Source organism: Tachyglossus aculeatus, chromosome 3, assembly GCF_015852505.1.
Source record: "Tachyglossus aculeatus isolate mTacAcu1 chromosome 3, mTacAcu1.pri, whole genome shotgun sequence".
In the NCBI taxonomy this organism is placed as follows: domain Eukaryota; kingdom Metazoa; phylum Chordata; class Mammalia; order Monotremata; family Tachyglossidae; genus Tachyglossus; species Tachyglossus aculeatus.
In genome coordinates this window covers 91924204-91948313 of record NC_052068.1, presented here as the reverse complement: position 1 = coordinate 91948313, position 24110 = coordinate 91924204, and positions in this window count along the sequence as shown.

The following is a 24110-nucleotide window of genomic DNA, read 5'->3' as shown; positions in this document are numbered from 1 at the left end:
GGATGAACTTAGATAATTTGTCAATAAAAATTCAAATCCTGAGAGATATCAGGGCATTTTAGAATTTCCTTCTAGAGGTCTGGAGATGTTCCTTTTTCTTGGGATGAGCAGACTGATACCATGACCCTGCTGGAGACAGGGGGATTAACTGGAGTACTCTGAAGGATCCTCTCAAGCCTTAAAACTGCATGATCCCCTAGTAGTGTCTGAACCACTGATTTCCTTGGGGCAGAGGTGCTGCTCAATTCAAAGCACCTGCTGTGGTGCTGTAGGATTCTAAACTGTCAGCTCCTTGTAGTCAGGAAATGTATTTATCAACTCTATTGTATAGTACTCTCCCAGGTGCTCTGCCACAGTAAGTGCTCAATAAATAGCATCGATTGAATGAATGATGGTCCCTATTTCACATATTAAAACAGGTATCAATCAATTGTATTTATCAATTAAGCAATCACTCAATCATATGTATTTTTGTATGCAGAGCACTGAGCTAAATGCCTGGGAGAGTACAATGTAACAGTACAGTGCAGTACAGTACTACTGTACAGTGCAATGTAACAGTAGAGAAGCAGCGTGGCTCAGTGGAAAGAGCACGGGCTTTGGAGTCAGTGGTCAGGGGTTCAAATCCCAGCTCCACCAATTGCCAGCTGTGTGACTTTGGGTAAATCACTTAACTTCTCTGCACCTCAGTTACCTCATCTGTAAAATGGGGATTAAGACTGTGAGCCCCACATGGGACAACCTGATCACCTTGTAACCTCCCCAGCGCTTAGAACAGTGCTTTGCACATAGTAAGCGCTTAATAAATGCCATCATTATTATACACAGGCACATTCTCTTCCCACAACAAGATTACAGTGTGGAGGAGACGTAGACTGAGACCAGACGGGTGCCTGTTTTGCTTGTGGCATTGTGAGTTGGGGATGGGGCATAGGCCTGTGACTTCCTTGGTAAGTCCAAGGCTGTGTCCTGTGGGTGGGCCACTGTAATGTCAGTGCCATCAATCCAAGCTTGGGGAATGCCCTGGAATGGCAGGGTCCACGGAACATTAACAACAGCACCTTCGTCCGATTGACTGACTGAAATTTGGGTTCTGTTCTCTCTCAGTCCTGACGTTTCACCTTGTTGCCACCTTAGGGAGTTCCAGAAAGACCAAACAGAGCATCCAGGTGGTATCCCAGTGCTCTATGGGAAGCAGCTGTCAATCACAACTTCCCTAATTAATCTCTCAGCTACTTCGAACACCCCACCTCTTCAAGAACCTCAGCACTCATATTAGGCATTATTCATTTTTTGATTCATCTGTCCAATTGTTTATCATCATCATCAATCGTATTTATTGAGCGCTTACTGTGTGCAGAGCACTGTACTAAGCGCTTGGGAAGTACAAGTTGGCAACATATAGAGACAGTCCTTACCCAACAGTGGGCTCACAGTCTATTATTTATTCATTCACTTGTCAGTCAATTGTATTAATTGAGTGCTTACTGGGTGAACAGCACTATATTTAGCGCTTGGGAGAGTACACTATAACAGTATAACAGACACATTCCCTGCCCACAACAACCTTCAGTCTAGGGAGTTGTGCTTGCCTTCTATTCTACCTTAGCATCCTCATCTTTCTCAAGAAGATGGTACAATTCCTGAGGGCAGGCACTACGTTTTTGATTTTGTCCATATATCTGCTAAGGACCGAATACAGTGCTTCACAGATAATAGACCCTCCAGAAATACAGCACACAGGATTTCAACTTAATCTGTACTGCTCTGCTTTGAATCACTCTGAATCTGCTTTGGTTATGGGAAGCAATGTGGCTTAGTGGAAAAAGCATAGTCCTCGAGGTCAGAGGATGTGGGTTTTAATCCCATCTCTGCTCCTTCGCTTCCCCGTGCCTCAGTTTCTTAAAATATAGGGATTCAAAACCTGTTCTCCCTCCCACTTGGACTGTGAGGCCCATGAGGGACCGTGACTGTGTCCAACCTGATTAACTTGTATCTACCTCAGTGCTTCAAACAGTGCTTGACACATTGTAAACACTTAACACATACCACACAAAAATGGAAACAAAAATATTAATGATAAATCCCTCTGTGATTAACTGGATGGTAGTTAAGTCACTCTAAACAAGCTAGATATAGGTGGATTCAATAGATATTTTTTCACCTGACAATAAAGGTGGTTAAATGACTCAACCATAACCATGAAGATGGATGTCAAGGAGATAATCATCACAATCTGTGGACACTGCAGGAGATAGAATCCTAGGCTGGATTGGTTATTGATCTGAACCAAGATGACATTGCACATGGTCTTCAATATACATCATCTTTCCAGTTAGTGTCTAAGAATAGCTATGATCCCCCTGCCCCCACCCTGCCAAATAACTGGCAGATCCTTGAGAAAATGTTTCAGCACCCTTCCTCTTAGGTGTCCAGGGGTTCAGTCCAAACCGCCAGAAGCCTGGACCAGTGATGCTGTTTCAGATTCTTACCACAAATTTAAGCTGGGCTCTCTCCCCATTGTCTGATCTTCTGGATTACACTGCCTCAACTCTGTTAATCGGAAGATTACCCCCCACAACCCCCACCCACTAGCTGTTGGTGAGGTCTGCACTTTCTTTGCTCCCGCAGTCAATATTATCTGACAGTGCACAGGTCAGCAACAATGGCCCTCCTATCGGCAACGTGGAAATTACCAACGGAAACTATTGTTTGCCTTGAAATTAATGCCTCTAGAAATCAATAGTTCATTTGAAAATTGGTATCGATTGCAGCACCGTGGGTGGGTGGGGTCTTTAAGGGGTAGGTTAAGTGAGCCTACCGTTGCGAAGATCCTGGTGCTTCATCTCCAGATGGTGCTTTTCCTCCCACGAACTCAGAGTGTCTCTGGGTGCTACCCATCCCTGCAGATCCGTGGGGACAGCTGGGGACCGGGCACTGAGAATGGGATTGCCTGTGGTCCGGATACCTCTTCTAGCTCAGCTGGGGTTTTTTTGTTTGTTTGTTTGTTTCCTTGTTTTTTTTTGTTTTAATGGCATTTTTAAGCACTTACTATATTCCAGGCACTGTACTCATCACTGGGATAGATGCAAGTTAATCAGGTCATGCACAATCCGTGTCCCACATGAGGTTCACAGCCTTAATCGTCGTTTTAGAGATGAGGTAAACGAGGTACAGAGAATTAGGTGACTTGCCCAAGGTCACACAGAAGTGAAGTGGTGCGAATCTAGGTCTTCTAACTCTCAGCCTTGTAATCTTTCCACTAGGCCATGCTGCTCCTATGGGTTGAAATGTACCCCCTGGAATTACCTCCTCAGGAGACAGATGGCAGTTCCCAGAGTGACCTGGGCTGGAAAGTCAGTGAGGGAAATCTCTGGAACTCTGACACAGAATGGCAGCTCTTGCTAGTTGTTGTGCTGCGCCTGCTGGGTTTTTTTTTTTTACAGATGGAATTACTGAGGCACAAAGGAATTAATTGATTCATTCATTCAATCGTATTTATTGAGCACTTACTGTGTGCAGAGCACTGTACTAAGCACTTGGGAGAGTATAATACAATAATGAACAGACACATTCCCAGCCCACAACAAGTTTACAGTCTAAGTGACTTAGCCCCAGGCACACAGCAGATAAAGCAGAATGGCACAGTGGAAAGGGCCCGGGCTTTGGAGTCAGTGGTCATGGGTTCAAATCCAGGCTTTGCCAATTGTCAGCTGTGTGACTTTGGGCAAGTCACTTAACTTATCTGGGCCTCAGTTACCTCATCTGTAAAATGGGGGTTAAGACTGTGAGCCCCCTGTGGGGCAACCTGATCACCTTGTAACCTCCCCAGCACTTAGAACAGTGCTTTGCACATAGTAAGCACTTAATAAATGCCATTATATTATTATATTATTATAAATGGCAGAGTGAGAATGAGAACCTGGGTCTTCTGACGACCAGGCCCATGCTTTTTCCACTAGGCCATGCTGCTTGTGGTGCTAAAGATCTTGCCAGACTCTGGTTGTGTGGTACAGTTTTTGTATATAAGAATCAATCCATCAGTGGTATTTATTGAGCACGTAATGTGCCCAGAGCACTGTACTAAGCACTTAGAATGTTACCCTGGTGCAGGGAGATGGAAAGACCTAAGGTCTGTGGGAAATAAGATGATCCCAACAGTGCTTTGGACCCACTAATAATCAATACTGCTACTACTATGATAACTGATGGAGAGCTGGATAATTAAAAATCTCTGCAGGGTATTTAGAGAGGAAAATGCGGATCAATGGACTCCCATGTCCACAGAGGATCAAAGAGGGAATTAAAGTTTCTAAATGTTTATTCAGAACTTGGTCCCTTTGTTCTTTCCCCCACCCAGCCCCACAGCACTTATGTACATATCTGTAATTTATTTATTTGTATTGATGTCTGTCTCCCCACCTCTATACTATAAGCTCTTACGGGCAGGGAATGTGTCTGTTTATTGTTGTATTGTACTCTACCAAGCACTTAGTACAGTGCTCTGAACACAGTAGGTGCTCAATAAATATGACAATGAATGAATGAGTGAATGGAGCTCTGCTCACCGTTGTTTCTCAAAGAATAATCGATTGAAAGAACATTTACGAGAGATGTACGATATAAGGAAGATTTTCCTACCTGAATGATGGAATGATGGAGGGATTTCAAGGAGAGGCAGTGGTGAAGACATTTAAAAATAAGGTAGACAACCATCTTTCCTGAGTGATTTATGGTTTCATCTGCCTTTATGCAGATGGAAGGAACCACTGACTGTTCCAAGCCCTTGGGTGGATTCAAGGTTATCAATTGGACACAGTCCCTGTCCCCACCTGGGGCTCACAGTCTAGGTAGGAGGCAATAGGATTCAATCCCCCATTTTTACAGGTGAGAAAACTAAGGTACAGAGAAGTGAAGTGACTTGCCCCACGTCACACAGCAGGAGGAGCCAGAATTAGAACGCAGGTCCTCTGACACCCAGGCTCCTGCTCTTTCCACTGGGCCATGCTGCTTCTCCAGTTGAACAAGAAGGCAAATGTTTGGCCATATCAGGTTCTCTCTGAGGGCCAGAACAGCTAATGTTCTTAGAAGCATCTTCCCCCCTTTTCCTTCCCAGTTTGTCCACTTTCCACCAGACTACCAGATGGGGAGATCAATCAATCAATCGTATTTATTGAGCGCTTACTGTGCGCAGAGCACTGTACTAAGACATGGCAGAGATGGTCCCCATTCCAGTTTGCCACGTTGAAGCGCTGCCGTGTGACAAATTGATTTTGGAGCCATCATTGGCTTAAAAGGGCAGTAAATGAAACTTGATGAGATGGGTTCTGAATAATCATCCACGAGCATTCACCCAGAACGTCTGGTGGTGATCAGGAAAATGAAATAAAATAGCACCATTGTTTTCCAGCTCTGTAACCCTAGCCCTGCCAGCTATGGGAAAGAATCATCAGTTTAGACCCTGAGAAAATGTCCAGCTCCCTGCTAGAGACTAGAGGAGAAGCACATTATCGACCATAATGGTAATAGCGACAAGGATAATAATGATAATATTTGTTAAGTTCTTTACTATGTGCTAGGCACTGTACTAGATGCTGGGGTGGATACTAGCTAATCATGCTAGACATAGTCCCTGTCCCACCTGGGGTTCCCAGTTTTAATCCCCATTTTACAGATGAGGTTAACTGAGGCACAGAGAAGTGAAGTGACTTGCAGAAGGTCACACAGCAGACAAGAGTCCCAGGCCCTTGATCTATCCATTAGGCCATGCTATGTCCCAAATGGTTATTTACCTCTTGCTGTGACGTGATCTTGAAAAGAGAAGCAGCGTGGTCTAGTGGATACAGCACCATCCTGGGAGTCAGATAACCTGATTTCTAATCCTGGCTCCGTCACTTGTGTGCTGTATGACCTTGGGCAAGTCATTTAACCTCTTTGTTTCTCAGTTTTCTCATCTGTAAAATGGGGTTAAATCCTATCTCCTCCTACCAAGAACTGTGATCCCCATGTGGGACAAGGACTGTGTCCACCTGGTTTTCTTGTATCTACTCCTGTGCTTAGTACAGAGGTTGGCACATGGTAAGTGCTTAACTGATCATACTTTTATTGTCATTATTATCAATATTATTAATAAAATCTCAACTTTTCTGTTCTTTGGTTTCCTCCTCTGGAAAATAAGGATTAAATACCTGTTCTCTCTTCCCTTTAGACTGGGACCCCCATGTCGGTCAGGGAGGATAGCCAATCTGATTATCTTGTATCTATTCCAGAGCTTAATACATTGCCTCATACATAATAGGCTCTTAACAAATACCACAATCATTATTATGATCACATTCCTTGTGGCTAAGTGAACTGAGACCCCCAAAAGTGGCAGACAAACAATACTGGGGTCCAGCAGCTTGCAAGCATCTAAAGGGAATCTGGAAGCAGCAAGAGACATAACTGAGAGGGAGAAAAAGAAAAAAGCGCAAGGCACTGCGGAATGTTTCATGGTCATTCTGGACATGCCATTTTTAAAGCCATCTTAGAGGGGTCCTCTAAGGAGGACAATCCCCACAGGCAAATCCTTGGAAAAATCTCTCTAAGTCTCTGAAGGTCACATTTTCTTCATTTGGAAAGATGTTACCACTCTCCCAGGGATAGGAAATGGGGGAAACAACAGATTCGGGAAATATGGGCTCTTCTCTTTGAAAATTAAGTCTTGCCATCTGGAAATAGAGAGGAGGCAACAGCAATCCCACCCGTGACTCTGCTCCTTGACTCCCAAAAGCTTTGGTCTGATGAGCATCTGTCACTGTCATTTCCCAGATACACTTCTCTCCCTTGGGGTTCAAGGAGGTCTTCCATCATGTCTCCAGAAGTTTTCGCCTTCCTTCCCTCTTACCTCATGTCATCGTACAGATGCTGAGGTAGCCGGTTGTCACTTACTCCTCACTCTTGGACTCTTCAGAAGTTGGGTTTCAAAGATCATCAACTGAGAATGTTCTTAGATTGCCTGCATTACTCACCCATCCAAGGATATAAGCAAATTCTAAAATGTCTGCATCACAGAAACCTCACTTTTTCATCCAATACAAAGAAAATGACTCTCCGAGATGAAAGGTTTTCACAAAGCCTCCTCTCGGTATTTCAGTCTTCCAAAGGCTAGCTGGAGGTTCAAAAATGATTCCCACTATCAGACGCCATGATAAAGAAAGCCTCTGCTCAGGGAGAATGACCCCAGTTCTGCAAGTCGCACTCCTGACACCCTATCTTGTGCTGTTGTCTACCAGTGGTTTGCTGCTATGCCCCATCAAGATGGCCCAAAGTAGGTCGAGTGGGCTAAAAGTATGGAGGGACGCAATAGAGAATGAGAACTCAATTTGATGAAAGGGGGGTATGGATGGAATATTGGGCTAGAAGGCTAAGTTGGTTAGTTGGAGTGGGTGAGGTTAGAGAGGAGCAGTCTTTTGGAGAGAATTACTTATGGCCTTCACTCTACTTAGATCTCCTTTCTCTTGCAGCTGACCTCTCGCCCAGGTCCTGCCTTTGGCCTGGAATTCCCTCCCTCTTCATATCTCAAAGATGATCATTCTCCCCACCTTCAAAGTCTTATTAAAATCACATCACCTCTAGAAGGCCTTCCTTAACTAACACCTCATTTCCTCTTCTTCCTATTTCTTCTGTGTTACCCCACAGAACTTATGTACATGTCCATAAATTATTTATTTATATTAATATATACTTCCCCTTCTAGAACATAAGATTGTTGTGGCAGGGAACATGTTTCCAACTCTGTTATACTGTACTCTCTCAAGAGCTTAATGCAGTGCTCTGCACACAGGAAGCATTCAAACATGATTGATTGATTCATTCATTCATTCATCTGCTTTAGAGAAGCAGAATATAGATGGAGGGAGAGAGGCTGGAGGTAGGGAGACCAGGGAGGACATTAATACTAAAGTTTTGCCACCATATGATCGAGATTGCACCAAAGTAGAATGTGTTTGAGTGGAACGAAATGTGTTAGAAGAACTGGCAGAATTTGGCAGTAGATGGAATATGGAAGTTGAAAGCCAATCAGGAGATGAGGATGGCACCTAAGCCGTGGGCTTTGGGACTGGAAGGATGGGATTGATTATTATTGTTATTGATTGAGATGGGAAAGATAAGAGGAAGAGTAGGTTTAGGGGGAAGATGTATTAGACACATTTAGTTCGAGGTGCTGGTGGGATGCCCAAATGGAAATGTCTTGGTGGCAGGAGGAGATGCAGGATTGCAGGTCATATGAGAGGTCATGCTAGAGAGACAGATTTGGAAGTCCTCTGCATTTGACTTAATGAGCTCCCCAAGGAAGCCAGTGTATGGGAAGAGCAGGGGTCCCAGAATTGGGCCTTGTGGGATACCCACCAGAAGAGAACAAGGAACAGGGGAGTAGCCAGGGAACTAAACTGCAAAAGAGTAAGCTCCTTAATAATTGTGGCGCTTATTAGGTGAGAAGCAGTGTGGCTCAGTGGAAAGAGCATGGGCTTGGGAGTCAGAGGTCATGGATTCGAATCCCAGCTCTGCCAGTTATCAGCTGTGTGACTTGGGGCAAGTCACTTCACTTCTCTGTACCTCAGTTGCCTCATCTGGAAAATGGGGATTAAAGACTATGAGTCCCACATGGGACAACCTGATGACCTTGTATCTCTCCCCATGCTTAGACCAGTGCTTCGCACATAGTAAGTGCTTAACTAATGCCATTATTATTATTATTATTATTATTATTATTATTATTATTATTATTACTATGTTCCAAGCATGGTATTAAGTACTGAGGTAGATATAAAATTACCAGGTTGGGCACAGTCCCAACCCCAGAGGTCAGCCACGGGGGAGGGGAGATCGAGGTGCAGTGAGTAGGTTAGCTTTAGAGGATCCCCTGATGCACTAACTTCCTTCCCAACATGCCCCGCTCCCTCCACTCAGTTCCTGCTGTGGTCTCAGAAACCTCCGCTCCATCACTGGCCAACTATCCTTCATCTTTGACCTGCTCTTCACTCACTCCATGTCATTATGGACTCGTGATTCCCACTTGATGCCATTGCCTCCCCCGCTGCTCTGTCCAGAGGGACACCCATAAGAATAATAATGATGGCATTTATTAAGCGCCTACTATTTGCAAAACACTCATCTTCTCCCACTCTCCCCAGCTCACAGAGGAAGGGGGTGGAGCCAGCCTCTCCTCAACCTCCAGTGTCCCTTTTGCTCTATCTCACTCTCTCAGTCTCATTCCTTCTCTTCCTTTGAATCCCACCCTTTGTAGATACTGATTGCTGTTTTGACCACCCTCACGGTCCCCTCGCCTTCCTGCTCTCACTCCCTCCTCTTTCTCTGTCAGTCAGTCAATCAGTCAGTCAGTTCTTGAGGAGTGGGGAAACATGGATTGAATGGTTTGGTAGGAAACTGAAGTGAGCAGCAGAATGAAGTTTGGACTGGAGTGGAGAGAGACAGGCATCAGGGAGGTCTGCATGGAGGCTGATAAGTAATTAAGGTGAGATTTGGTAAGTGCTGGGATTGATGTGGTATTACTTTAAATGAAGAGGGAAGGGTGGATTTTAGCAATGTTGTGAAGGTTGAACAGACAGGATTGGGTGACATTGAATATATAGGTTGAATCAGAGAGATGTCAAGGATAACGCCAAGGCTTATGAGACACAGAAGATGGTGATGTTATCTTCAGTGATGGGAAAGTCAAGGGGAGGACAGGGTTTGGGTGGGATTATTAGGAGTTCAGCCTTGGACATGTTGAATTTGAGCTGTCAGCAGGACATCCGAATAGAGAAGTTCTGACATTAAAATAAATTACGAATATGTGCGTGTAAGTGATGTGGGGCTGAGTGAGGGGAGAATAAAGGACATAAATCCAAGTGCAAAGGCTTTGGATAAGGGAGAAGAAATAGGGGAAATGAGTTTGTCACAGAAGGTGTTTTGGAGGAGATGTGATTTTTTATGAGGTTTAGAAGGTTTAAAGGTGGGGAGAGTGACGGATATGTAGGATATGAAGGAGGAGGGAGTTCCAGGCCAGAGGTAGGACTTGGGCAAAGGGTCAGAAGTGAGATAGATGAAATTGAGGTATTGGAGCAAAGTTTGCGGGCTGAGTTGAGGTAGGAAATCAGGGATGCAAGTTCTGAGGGGGTGAGTTGATTGAGTTCTTTAAGGCTCACTGGTAAGGAGTTTCTGTTTAATGTGGAGGTAGATGGACAACCACTAGAGATTATTAAGTGGGTAAACATCGACTCTATGATGAATATGAGAACAGAAACACAAATATAAACATGGATAAAACCAAATCACCCCCTCCCTGCAAAGTGAGAAGAAATACCTCCAAGTAGGATATTTTACATTTCTTTCATCGTACCATGGAAACTTTTCCACCAGAAACTCACCGGAACTGCCTAACCTCCCTTCAGGCCCAGCTGCTGGGAGATCAAATGAGCCAGGTGGCAAGAGTGATGGTTTCTGTTCTGACACTAACTCATCCCTGCTCAGGGCACAAGATCTCAGACAATCTCCATCACCGCCTTCCCATTTGAAAGCACAGTCTGTCCCGGAGAGACTCCCATTCTGTTCATTACTCCCTGGGCAACAGAAAGCTTGAGAGCAAGGATATTACAAGTGTCATTCTCTGTGCCTTCAGACAGGCCTCCGTGGAGACAAGGGAGAGGGGTAGGTTCACACGTGCATATCAATATTCACCACAGGTCCAAGTGTACAAGCCCAAGACACGCTGCTCTAATATGCATAATGAACCCAGGTGTGAATGCAGACGCTCAGACCTACAGTGAGGAGGGATTTTCTATGTGTCAATCTCACCTTCCTTTTTAGACTGATTGGTCCATGAGGGCAGCGACTGGGTTTGTTCTAATAAAAACAATAATTGTGGGATTTGTTATGCTCTCATACTTGCCAGTCACTGTACTTAGCAGTGGGGTGGATACAAGCAAATTGGGTTGGACACAGTCCCTGTCCTTCATGGGGCTCATAGTCTAAATCTCCAGATGAGATTTATCATCTTACCCCCTTACAGATGAGAGACCTGAGACACGGAGAAGTGAAGTGACTTACCCATGGTTACATTGGAGGCAAGTCTGTCTTGATGGCCAGGGTCCCTGGAGACTGGTGACATCACTTGAAGTCAGGGACAGGGACAGGGGAGAAGTTCCCGCGCTCCTCAGTGCTCTCACAACGTGAAGTGCTGTGGGGACAACTGGGGAGTCTGACCCTGGCTGCTAGACTTCTAACCTCTGGGCCTCCAACCCAATTCAACTTACCTTTTTTTTATGGTATTTGTTAAGTACTTACTCTGTGCCAGGCACTGTACTAAGTGGTGGGGTAGATATAAGCTAATTAGGTAGGACACATGGGGCTCACAGTCTTCATCTCCATTTTGCAGATCATGTAACTGAGGCACAGAAAAGTGAAGTGACTTTCCAAGATCACCGAGCGTATACTCCTCCCTTTCAAAGCCCTATTGAAGGCACCTCCTCCAAGAGGTCTTCCCTGACTAAGCCCTCTTCTCCTATTCTTCAGCTCCCTTCTGCACCATCCAGACTTGCTCTCTTGCTCCCTCATCCCCCCTCACAGTCCCACAATACTTATGTACATATGTGTAATTTATTTATTTATATTAATGTCTTTCTCCCCTTCTAGACTGTAAGCCTGTTGTGGGCAGGGAATATGTCTGTTGCATTTTTATACTGTGCTCTCCCAAGAGCTTAGTACAGTATTCTGCACACAGTAAGAGCTCGATAAATGTGATTGACTGATTGACTGACTGACTGACAAGTGGCAGAGCCTGCATAGGAACCGAGATCCTTCTCACTTCCAGGCCTGTGCTCTATGCACTAGGCCATGCTGTTTCTCACTTGTCCTCAGGTCTGGGATTTCTGCTCCCAGTTTGTGCTTTTCCCTAGGAGGCAGAAGACGATGAACCAAAAGATTTAGTCAAATATGCATCCAGATTCTAGGGCACCAAAAGTGGCTTCTCCTGATCCTATGTGTCAAGCACTCTTCTATGAGCGGGGAAGACATGACTTCATTTGATTAGGTGCAGTCCCTCCCCTACATGGGGCTCACAGTCTAAGTAGGAGGAAGAACAGAGGGAGAAGCAGCATTGCCTAGTGGATAGAGCACAGGCCCGAGAGTCAGAAAGACCTGGGTTCTGTGCCTCAGTGAACTCATCTGTAAAATGGGGATTAAGACTGTGAGCCACATGTGGGACAGGGACTGTGTCCATCCTGATTACTTTGTATCTACTCCAGCCCTTAATCCAATGCGTGCATATAGTAAGCTCTTAACAAATACCATAAAAAACAGGCATTGAATACCCATTTTACAGCTGAGGAAACTGAGACACATGGATTTTAAATGGCATGCCCAAGGTCACACAGCAGGCAAATGATAAAGTCGGAATTAGAACTCAGATCCTCTGAATCCCAGGCCTGTGCTCTTTCCACTAGGCCACATTGCTTCCCTAGTGGATCAGAACTAATCCAATAATTTCTGGCTGTGGAAACCATCCTGGGTGTCTTGTTGTCTTTCGTCCTCAGATCTCTGGATCGCTTGTCAGTGTATATGAGGCAGTAATAGTTCGCAGTTGTACCAGAAAGGAGAAAACCAGTTGGATGAACAGATATCTACCCAAATAGCTAAATGAGGGGACCCATTATAGATCTTTTCTCTTTAAACAAAAATCTAAATTTACTTCTCCATCCAGAAAAATAATCTTTCACCCCCATTTCTGCTCTGTTCCTGTTTGTCAGATGTCCTCTTTATTCCACAGCCAGGAAAACTTTAATTTTCTTTTTCCTTTATGTTTGACTTTGAAAATGAATTTGATTATTTTTAAAAAAATAATGCAATCTCTCTTTCTCTCCTCCATTTCTGTCTCCCCCATGCCACTTCACCTCCCTCCTCCCAGGAAGAACTCACAGCAGGTCATGATGGCAATGAACTTCTGTGTGGCTAATGCAGGGGGAATGGTGTAGGGAAACCAGGGGAGAGGGAATTGGGATGCTGGAGATATGGTGTTAATTGGAGCAAAAGATTTTACTAACTGGAAATGTTTGCTTGAGGCAACTTAAAATCCAAGCAGCTATATTAAACTCTCAGGGGCTGAAGCTTCAATCATAAATTGGCTGAAACTCCCAGAGAAGAGAGGACTAAACCCCTATTGAGTGAAGACAGAATAATCAGTTCCTAAGTGAATAACTTACGAGAAATAAATACATGAGCAACCAATACAAGTACATTTATTTTATTCATTTTTTTAATGACCTTGTTTAGACTGAGAATGTTTTCTCTCAGCTTGGCCCCAAATACTGGTGATAGGTGAGAAGAAATGTGACTAATGGGTCAGATGAATAGACCTGCCCAGTCCAGGATTCTATTTCTGACATGGACACTAAGATACTTGAAGGAACTGTGAGATGGTTACCTCCCTTGGGGAATGATTCTCAAGGTTATGGGTAGATGAACCAACAAGCAGTGAGGTCTAGTGGAAGGATCCCAGGCTTGGGAGTCAGAAGACCTGGGTTTTGATCCTGGCTCCACCACTTGCCAGCTGTGTGACCTTGAGCAAGTCATTTAACTTCTCTGTGCCTTAGTTACCTCAACTGTAAAATAGGGATTAAATCCTCCTCCCTCTAACTTAGTCTGTGAGCTCCATGAGGGACAGGAACTGTGTCCGGCCTGATTATCGTGTATCTATCCCAGTGCTTACAACAGTTTCTGGCACACAGTAATCACTTAACAAGTACCATAGAAAACAAAGGAAAAAAATTCAACAAATAAAACTTTCTAGGCCACATCCCTCTAATGAACCAGCATAGGGCTGCTCCTTCATGATTGTATCTACAGCCCTTATGGACCTGCTCATATTTCCAGCTGCACACTTCCCTTAGGAACAAATTCTGGCTAAAGTATTCAAATCAGTTCATGTCTTAACTGGCCTTTTCCTCTCATGTTCAGTTGGAGGGTTCAACTGGGAAATCAAAACAGTTAAGTGTTTCCACCTCCTTCCTCATTGTCTGACTTGAGAATGGACTTGGGAACGATATTGGATGAGTTGCAATGATCTGGGATCTGGAGGGGGGAATGGGATGAGACCCTTTAGGGCCCAGGGGCTGAAATTTTCTAGGACATCTGTGCTCCATTTAGATTTCTCTTCCCCTGTTCAGCCTCCCCTGCACCCTGCCTTTTCCTGCACTGCAATTCTACCCTCCCTATCGGTTCTAAATAAAGTTTGTTTTTTAATGGTATTACTCTGTGCCAGGTACTATACTAAGCACTGAGGTACATACAAGCTAAGCAGGTTGGGCACAAACCATGTTTTTATGTTTTTAATGGCATTAAGCGCTTACTACATTCAAAGCACTGTTCTAAGCGCTGAGTCTTAATCCCCATTTTGCAGATGAGGTAACTGAGGCACAGAGAAGTTAAGTGACCTGCCCAAGGTCACAGACCAGATAAGTGGCAGAGCTGTGATTAGAACCCAGATCCTTCTGGTTAAGTTTCCTCTACTCACCTCCCCTTTTCCCACAGCCAGCACTTCAGTTTATAAAGCTTTTTCCCTTTTCCCTCACCTCTTGGGCAGCCTCACCCTTCTGAACCACCAAATTTATCCTCCCTAGCTCTGTAATCCCCTCCCACACAAGTAGACTTGTTTACTTGTTTTACTGCCAGAGTTGACTCTATCCCAGGTTTAATAATAGTCATTGTGGTATTTGTATAACGTGGATTATGTGCCAAACACTGTGGCAGAAACAAAATAATCAGGTCAGATGCAGTTCTTGTCTCACACTGGGCTCACAGTCTTAAGGGGAGAGAGAACAGCTATTTCATCCCCATTTTACAGGTGAGGAAATTGAGGCACAAAAGAGTCTAATGTCACATAGCAGTCAAGTTGCAGAGCTGAGATTAGAACCCGGGTCCTCTGAATCCCAGGCCTGGGCTCTTTCCAGTGGGGCACACTGCTACTCTATACCATTTTCAAGGTTTTAGGGGCTGGACTGAGCTGGAGCAGAAGAGAAGGAGGAGGAGGAAGAGGAGGTGGGAAGAAAGGGGAGGAGAAGTGGGAGAAGAAGGGGAATGGGGGAGAAGGGGGGAGTGGGAGAGAGAAGGGGAGGAGTAGAGGGAAAAGGTGGAAGAGGAGAAGACAGTGAAGCAGGGGAGGAGGAGGAGGAGAAGGAAGAGGAGGCAGCTTGGGGGAGACCTGCTTAGAGCCTTTACTCACCCTTCTCGTCATGGGCCAGTTATGGGCGATTTTGCAAAAGCAGAAACCCAAACCCAAGCACTTGGAGAGGACGTGATTTCCACAGGGCCGATAGAGATCGGAGGAATCTCCGACCCTAAAGTCCTCACTGCCAAGCCTGAATAGAGGGGTTTCCACCCAGGAACAGTAGCCATAGGAAAGCAGGGAGGCCTGGTCCCAGAAGTCAGAGGACCTGGGATCTAGTCCCATATCCATCTCTTGTCTGCTGTGTAACTTTGGGAAAGTCACTTAACTTCTCTATGCCTCAGTTACCTCATCTGTAAAATGGGGGTTAAATGCTAATCCATTTTATTCAGACTGTGAGCTCCATGTGGGACAAGGAGTGTGTCTAATCTGATTGTCATGTATCTACCCAGCGCTTACTACAGTGTCTGACACATAGCATTTAGAAAGTACTATTAATAAAATTCAAAACAAAAATATAATGATGGCCTTCAAGAGTATGAGGTTCTTTTTCATAGTGGCTAATTCCCTGACCTTAAATGCCTGCCCTCTTCATTTCCTTTAGACAATCACTCTCCCCACCTTCAAAGCCTTATTAAAAACAAATCTCCTCCAAAAGGCCTTCCCTGACTAAGCCCTCATTTCCTCATTTTCTCACTCCTTTTCTGCATCTCCCTTGCACTTGGATTTACATGCTTTATTCACCCCTCCCTCAGCTCCACAGCACTTATGTATGTATCCATCACTTATCAATTTATATCAGTGTTTGTCTCCCCTTCTATACTGTAAACTCGTGGTCAGGAAATGTGTCTACCAACTCTCTTATTTTGTTCTCTCTCTCCCAAGTGCCTAGTACACTGCTTTGTACGTAGTAAGAACTCAATAAATAATAATAATGGTATTTGTTAAGCGCTTACTGTGTGCCAAGCACTGTTCTAAGTGCTGGGGGGGAATACAAGGTCATCAGGCTGTCCCACATGGGGTTCACAGTCTTAATCCCCATTTAACAGAAGAGGTAACTGAGGCACAGAGAAGTGAAGTGACTTGCCCAATAAATGCAATTGACTGATTGATTGATTGATTGATTGATTTCCTAAAAGTTCAGAAGGAGTGGAATGGGCTTCAACTATAGCAGGGGGCATTTGGTTATGATGAAATGAAGCTTTTTCTGAATTACTAATCCCTGGAGTAAAGTCTGGATGGGAATTGTGAATTCTCATCCCTGAAGATCTTGACAGCCAGGAGGGATTTCTCCCTGTCTGAGATGATTGAGACGTTGTCTGCCCAGAGACAGGGGATGACTGGGAAAAGCCCAGAAAGGGCACTTCTGGGCCTTTATTGCTATGATCATATGGAATTGAAAGTCATCCTGCCTCCCTCATCCTCTCTCCATCTCCCAGTTGATTCCCAAGAGATGGGAGGCCCACACCGCAAGCTCCTGAAGAAACAAAACACTTTTTTCCATGTCTCTCTGCCTTCACAAGGCCACAGGGAGCCCTTAACCTGAGTCTTTCGAAATTGAATTTACTCTTCTTAGCAGACTTCAGCCAAGATTCCCCAAACCCCTCTTGATCCCAAATTAAGGCAATTTTGTAATTAAGGTCATCCCCCAGGTTCCCAGCGAGCAGAGAGGTCCCCTTGGTTTTCATTTCACTCTTCACCTGCTTTAAGACAACCCCCAACTCCCCTCTCCTGTTTTTACTTCTTGCGGTCCCACAATAAAAGGGGTCACCACCCCTGGCTCTCCCCTCCCCTCACCAGCCCAGAGATCCCGAGGATGTGAAGACACCCTCTCCTTCTCCAGGCTCCTAGCCCCTCATGGCCCCAGAGGAGCAAGTGGGGAGGGGCAGTTGTCTGAATGATTCTGTGGGATCCTCCCGACCTGCTTTAAGTCCTGGAGGTGTCTAGGGGTCATTTTCCCAGAAGGTTCCAGGTGGTGACCCAGAGTGGTGCAGAGTGTTTTGGGGAGAAGGCCTCTTTTAGGAGAGAGAGCAAAAGGGAGGGCTGAGGATCTGACTCTTTCAGCAAATTTTCAGCCAATAGGCTCAGCTACAGAATTGAAAAGTGTGCAGGTGGGCATACGTGTGTACACACACACACACATATCTCAGTCTCAATGAAGGCTTTGTCTGCTTAACTCACGCCAGTCCAGGTAGTCCAGGGGACCAGAATTATCAGGTGTCGACAAAGCCATCTATTATAAACATCTCAAGGACTGAGATCATGAACTCTTTTACTTCTGTCTCTGTTCCCTCACCACCACCCCCCAGCTATAAGAACAACTCTCACACTCCCAGGAGATGCTCACTAAAGATCGCTGAAGCACAGCAGCCTAGTGGAAAGAGCACAGGACAGGGAGGCAGAAGACCAGCGCTTAGAACAGTGCATTGCACACAGTAAGCACTTAATAAATGCCATTATTATTATTATTATTATTATTATTATTATTATTATTATTATTATTATTACCTGTGTTCTAACTCTGGCTCCGCCACTTTCCTGCTGCATGACTTTGGACAAGTCACTTAACTTCTCGGTACCTCAGTGTCTTCATCTGTAAAATGGTGATTAGATACCTGTTCTTCCTCCCTACTTAGTCTATGAGCCCAATGTGGGGCAGCACCTAGTTCATAGTAATTATTAGTACTGTTATTATCTAAGTGACCACTGCGTCCTCTTGTCCCTTTATCAGTCCCCAGACCATCTCTATGGACCACCATATCTCCAGAATCATGTCCTCTACTTAGGCTTGTCCTCTCACAACCCACTGGTTATCCAGCCAGCAAGAGAAAATGCACATCCCAACCCCCATCCCTCAACTAGGCTGTCCCATTCCCAAATGAGGCCTGAGACAAGACAAGAACAAGCTCCACCTGTGAGTTTTCCCTCGCCCTCCTCCTCACTTCTTCCCAGTTTATGATTCCTTTCTTCTTTGGTGGCAAAGCTAATTTTCTCCCTCCAAGGCTCCAGGAACCTGGTTCCTACAGCCATCTGTAAGCTTTCTCCTGGCACAAGCATGGGGCATCATGGGCTGGAACTCAGCAAACATCCATTTCTGTGACAAATTTATGAGATTAACTGTCTGTGGATGGGTTCTGTTCACTCTTTTGTCCTTGCGAGGCCCATGCATTCACAGACTAAGCACCTGCCCCTCTGGTGAAAAATTATCTCCCACCCACCCCTCCCGGCTCTGTGAACAATTTTCCAGGAGTGGTACAGGAGGCTATGTAGGACTCTGATGTCTCTCCCCTTTCTCTAAAAGTCAGGTTAGAAGTTACAGCTTTCTCCTGAACGAATCCTTGCTGCCTCTTTGCCAGGTGAGAGCAGGACTTAATCTCTGGAAGATGATCTGCTGCTGATGGTGATAACACTTGTTTAGTGCTTACTATGTGTTAAGCACTGGGCTAAAAACAGCATAGGTTGGACACAGTCCCTGTTCCATATGGAGCTCACAGTCCAAGTGAGAAGGGGAACTGGTTTTGCAGCTCCATTTTACAGATGAGGAAATTGAGGCATAGATAAATGAACTGCAGGGTAGAAGACCAAATGTGACAAGATTTCTCCAAAGTCAAATCACATTTGCAATGCCTTGTACCTCTTAAAATGGAGCATTAGTCACCATCTGCCTCTTTAAGACCATTTCTTACTTACTGCTCCCATTTCCAAGCTGCCCCACTTCCCCAGTTTTCCTCTTGTTTAGGAGCCAAGGAAGCTCCAGGAGGGGAGAGGTTCCTTTAAATTTCCACTGAAAGCATGGTACTCTGCCTGGAAGTCCACATGCCCTGGCATGCTTTTCTCTGGACTCCATTAGGGCTGGGGATAGACTGCTTCTGTTGTGGAGAATTCCCTGGGGTCATCGGTTTCATTTTCAACCTGCCGCCATGAGCATGAACATCTCAGTATGAGGGTGAAATCACAGACAACAGGGTCACCAGATAGGCAAAATGGAAAAAGGAAACATATTGCCACTCCAGAAGGCCATTGTGGAATCTTGGACAAAAGTACTAAAATCCAGGATAATCCTGCAAAACTGGGCAGCCTCTTCTACCCTCTCGCAGGGCTGCTAGTGTAAAGGGGGTGATTAAAAGATCAAATGAACATCCGTTGTGAGCTCTGCCCTGTAAAATGCAAAAAACTAAGCTCTATTCCTCTTCTCGGAGAAACAGTCTGTATGTCAATCAATCAATCAATTGTATTTATTGAGCGCTTACTGTGTGCAGAGCACTGTACTAAGCGCTTGGGAAGTACAAGTTGGCAACATATAGAGACAGTCCCTACCCAACAGTGGGCTCACAGTCTGTCCATGAGAAGCAGCATGGTCTAGGGGAAAGAACATGGGCCTGAAAATCAGAAGACCTGCATTCTAATCCTAGTTCTGCCTCCTGTCTGCTATGTGACCTTGGACCAGTCACTTAACTTCTCTGTGCCTCAGTTACCTCATCTGTAAAATGGGGATTAAAATCTACTCCCTACTACTTAGATTGTGAGGTCTATGTAGGACAAGGACTGCGTTCAAACTGATTACCTTATATCTACCCCAGAGCATAATACAGTGCTTGGGATGTAGTACGGGCTTTACAAGTGCCATTATTATTATTGTTATGTGAGGTGGGACTAGGAACATAGGAAAGAGAGAGCTTGAAGGAGGAGAGTTAGCTAAAAAAGTAATAATAATAACACCCTACCAGCTGGGGACTTACACTTTCCATCAGAAAAAGTTCCCAGGGAGGGTTCTGAAGAAATTTCAGGTTCCGTGTCCAGAACCATGAGAGGCATTGCCGAAGCCATTTCAAAGGAGAAGCAACGCGATGGCCTAGTTACTAGATCTCGGGCCTGGGAGTCAAAAGGAACTGGATTCTAATTCTGGCTTTGCCACTTATCTGTTGTGTGACCTCCAGCAAGCCAGTTCACTTCTCTGTGCCTCAGTTCCCTCATCTGTAAAATGGGAATTAAAACGGTGAGTCCCTTGGGGGGTGTGGACTGTGTCCAATCTGATCAGCTTGAATCCACCCCAGGACTTAATACAGTACCTGGCACATAGTAAGCTCTTCACAAATACCTTAAAAAAAAATTATTTCTTGTTTTGACAGCCTGCCTTGCTTCAGCAAGAAAAGCCTTTTTTAGAGGCTCCCTCTCTCACTCTGGATAGAGTCCTGGCCAGGGAACAGCACATCTTCTCCCATCTCTCTCCCTAACGGTATCTTCCTGTCCCTTCCCTGTTTCCGGAGGACTTGCTGGGGCCCTGGATCGAAACTTTGAGTATAATTCCTTACTGGGGCCGGAGACCCATTTAGGTAGGTATTTGGCTATGTTTCTGCCTGAGGTCCCAAATAATTATTTTGGAGTGAAAATGTGTTCCTTTTCTACTTTGTTCAGGAAGATAAAGGACTAGGCAGAAACAGGCCTGGGAGTCCAGAGACCTGGGTTCCAGTTCTGTCTCTGCCCCTCACCTGCTGTTGTGACCTTGGGCAAGTGGTTTAGAAGCAGCACAGCCTAGTGGAAAGAGCATGAGCTGGGAGTCAGAAGTCCTGGGTTCTAATTCCAGCTCTGCCACATGCCTGCTGTGTGACCTTGGGTAAGTCACTTAACTTCTCTGTGCTTCAGTTACCTCATCTGTAAAATGGGGATTAAGACTGTGAACACTCTGTGGGACAGAGACTGTGTCCAACCCAATTATCTTGTATCTAACACAGTGCTTGAAACAGTTCTTGGCACATAGTAAACTTTTAACATAATAAGCGCTTAATAAATGCCATCATTATTATTAACAATTACCATAATTATTATTATCAATTTCTTTGGGCCTGTTGTCCCTCTTACTTAGGCTCTGAGTCCCAGGTTGGACAGTGATTGTGAGTGGGACATCTTGTATCTATCCCAGTGCTTAGTCCAATGTTTAGCACACAGCAAGCGCTCAGCAAATATAACAATTATTATTTTTGGAAACAGAAGAGAGATAGAGAAAACGAAGTCAGATAGGGAGGGAATTAGGCTGGAAAATGGAGCCCCAGGTGAGAGTTCAACATTTCAACTCCATTTTTTTCAAACATCTCAGGCCCTGAGGACTCCTGATATTCTTCTGAGGGGAGGAGCAGAGGGAGGAGAAGTTAGGGTTACAATCAATCAATCAATCATATTTATTGAGCGCTTACTGTGTGCAGAGCACTGTACTAAGCGCTTGGGTTACAGCCCTCAAAGGGCTGACGGTCTGATAGAGAAGACAGTGGGCACTAGAATGAGGAAGGGGAGAGACAAATCAGACCCTGTACTGTATGGAAGAACATTCTAGAAGAGGAAATAAGACCGACATAAAAACATGAACTATTAGAAAAAAACCCACAAGGAATGGAGAGAGATCCTAAGAAATCATCAGGACCACAAGCTACATATGAATTCAGACATACCACAAGCACAGGTCTTTGAGGGGCTTACTGGAATGTGGCAGGAGGCAAGAGCTGGGTGGAAGAGAGACAGCAGAGGAAGTCAGTGGAGCTATCTGGGAAGAGGAGAAGGAGATGATGGGAAATATGCACAGGGAATTCAATTGTTCTCTGCCACCCTGGTTTGAGCAGGGAATATGAGAAAAGGACAGAGACTTATATCTCCTTCCCCCTACTCCTGGAGCTCATTTCTGGAAATTATGCTGAGTTTGAACTGATCTATGTCAAGCTGCAGGGATTTTCAGGGGGATCAGCCAAGGGACCCTATATTCCCCCATTTCTTATCCCTCTTAAGCTAAACCCACCGCTCTAATCATCACAACTTCTCTGCCATGCTGTATTTTCAGCCTTTGCTGTCTGTCGTGGGGTGTCACCCATGAATGTCACAGGCTGTGCCTATGAGGCAGCTGTGTGGGACTGCTTCTCCCACCCAAGCCACTTCTTCCCCCATCTTGGTCTTTGAAGGCAGTCGTACCATGTTCCTCCTCCTAAAAAATTTGTTCAGGCAGCAGTAACAGCTGCAACAACCAAATGCCCTTTTCCTGTTGCCCTAGTGACTTCCCAATGCCCAAGCCGAACCCTCTCCATTTACTCGATCTTTATGTTTCTTTGTTTCTAACTCTACTGGATCTTTCTCTCCCAAGCACTTAGTTCAGTGCTCTACACACAGAGAGGGCTCAGTAAATGCCATGGATTGACCTATGGAGAGGCACCAGAAAGGGAGACAGGAGCCCAAGGCACAGTTTGAAACTGTGGCTGATGCTCACCAATCGTCCAAGCCCCCATAATTAACCAGGCCCGTTTCCTGAACACAGGTCCTTCTCTGCATTTTCTTTTCCCCACTCATTCTCAGAGGGAAATGCCCAGTTTTGCCTCTTCTAAACAACCGATTTTTCTTTACTTCATTGCAGATTGAAATTGCAGCACATGAGACCGTTCACCCATCTTGATTTCACACCAAAGAGGTTTAAATTCATTCATTCATTCATTCGTATTTATTGAGCACTTACTGTATGCAGAGCACTGCACTAAGTGCTTGGGAGAGTACAATATAACAATAAACAGACATTCCCTGCCCACAAAGAGCTTACAGTCTAGAGAGGGAGAAAGACATTAATATAAATAAATTACAGACATGTACATTAGTGCTGTGGGGCTGAGAGTGGGGATGAATAAAGGAAGCAAGTCAGGGCGATGCAGAAGAGAGTGGAAGAGGAAAGAAGGGCTTAGTCAGGAAAGGCCTCTTGGAGGAGATGTGCCTTCAGTAAGGCTTTGAAGTGGGAAGAGTAACTGTCTCTTGGATATGAGGAGGGAGGGCTTTCCAGGACAGAAGCAGAATGTGGGCAAGGAGTTGGCAGTGAGATAGATGAGATTGAGGTACAGTGTCCAGGTGGTTACAGTACATGTTGGATAACAGACCAATTCAGGGAATGTCTGTTATCTTACGGGACATATATGGTTAATCCCCAGAAATAATAATAATAATAATAATAATAATAATAATAATAGAGGTAAGGAGCTTGCAGTCTAGACAGGTGGCTTAAGCATTTCTTCAATCAATCAATCAATCCATCATTTGTATTCATTAATCTCAATATACACAGAGCACTGTACTAAGCACTTTGAAGACTACAATATAACAGTTGGTAGACACATTTCCTGCTGACAGTCAGCCACCTAATCATCTTTCCATTCTCTCCTCACTCTTTTGTATAAGCTATTCTGTTGTCTGTCTCCCTTTCCTCTCCTATCAGATTGTAAGCAGGGCAGAGATCTTCTCTTCTTACTCTATTAAACCCTCCCAGGCACGCAGTTCACTGCTCTAGACACAGTAGATGCTTAATAAATACTATTGATTAATTGATTGATTGATTGATTAACACAGATGCCGTTTTCTCCACCCTCCTGAGGCCTGTGATGAACTCAGAAATCATCACAGTCGTCAACAAAAGGATTGATGTGTTCAAGGACTCTGTAGGACATTGGGAAACATTAAAAAATGCTGTGTGACTTGATCTTTGCCCTTGAGGAACTTCCAATCCAAGGAGACAGTAGACAGAAACTGATGAATATTCAATAGTTAAAAGAGCATCAGAGTGGATGGGAATAATAAACTCAGGTGGATAAACAAGTCAATAATGAATAAACAGAGAAGTACATACAGAAGGTTGAGGTGGCTAAGGAGATGATATAAGCAGGAAGAACAGAGGGTTGTGAATCCAAGAAGAGCTCAGCCATACCCAAACCTACCATGAACTTTACCACACAAACAGCATGGTCTAGTGGCTAGAGAATTGGCCTGAGTGTCAAAAGGATCTGGGTTCTAATTCTCGCTCTGCTGCTTGCCTGCAGTGTGACCTTGGGTAAGTCACTTCACTTCTCTGTGCTTCAGTTACCTCATCTATAAAATAGGGATTAAGATTGTGAGC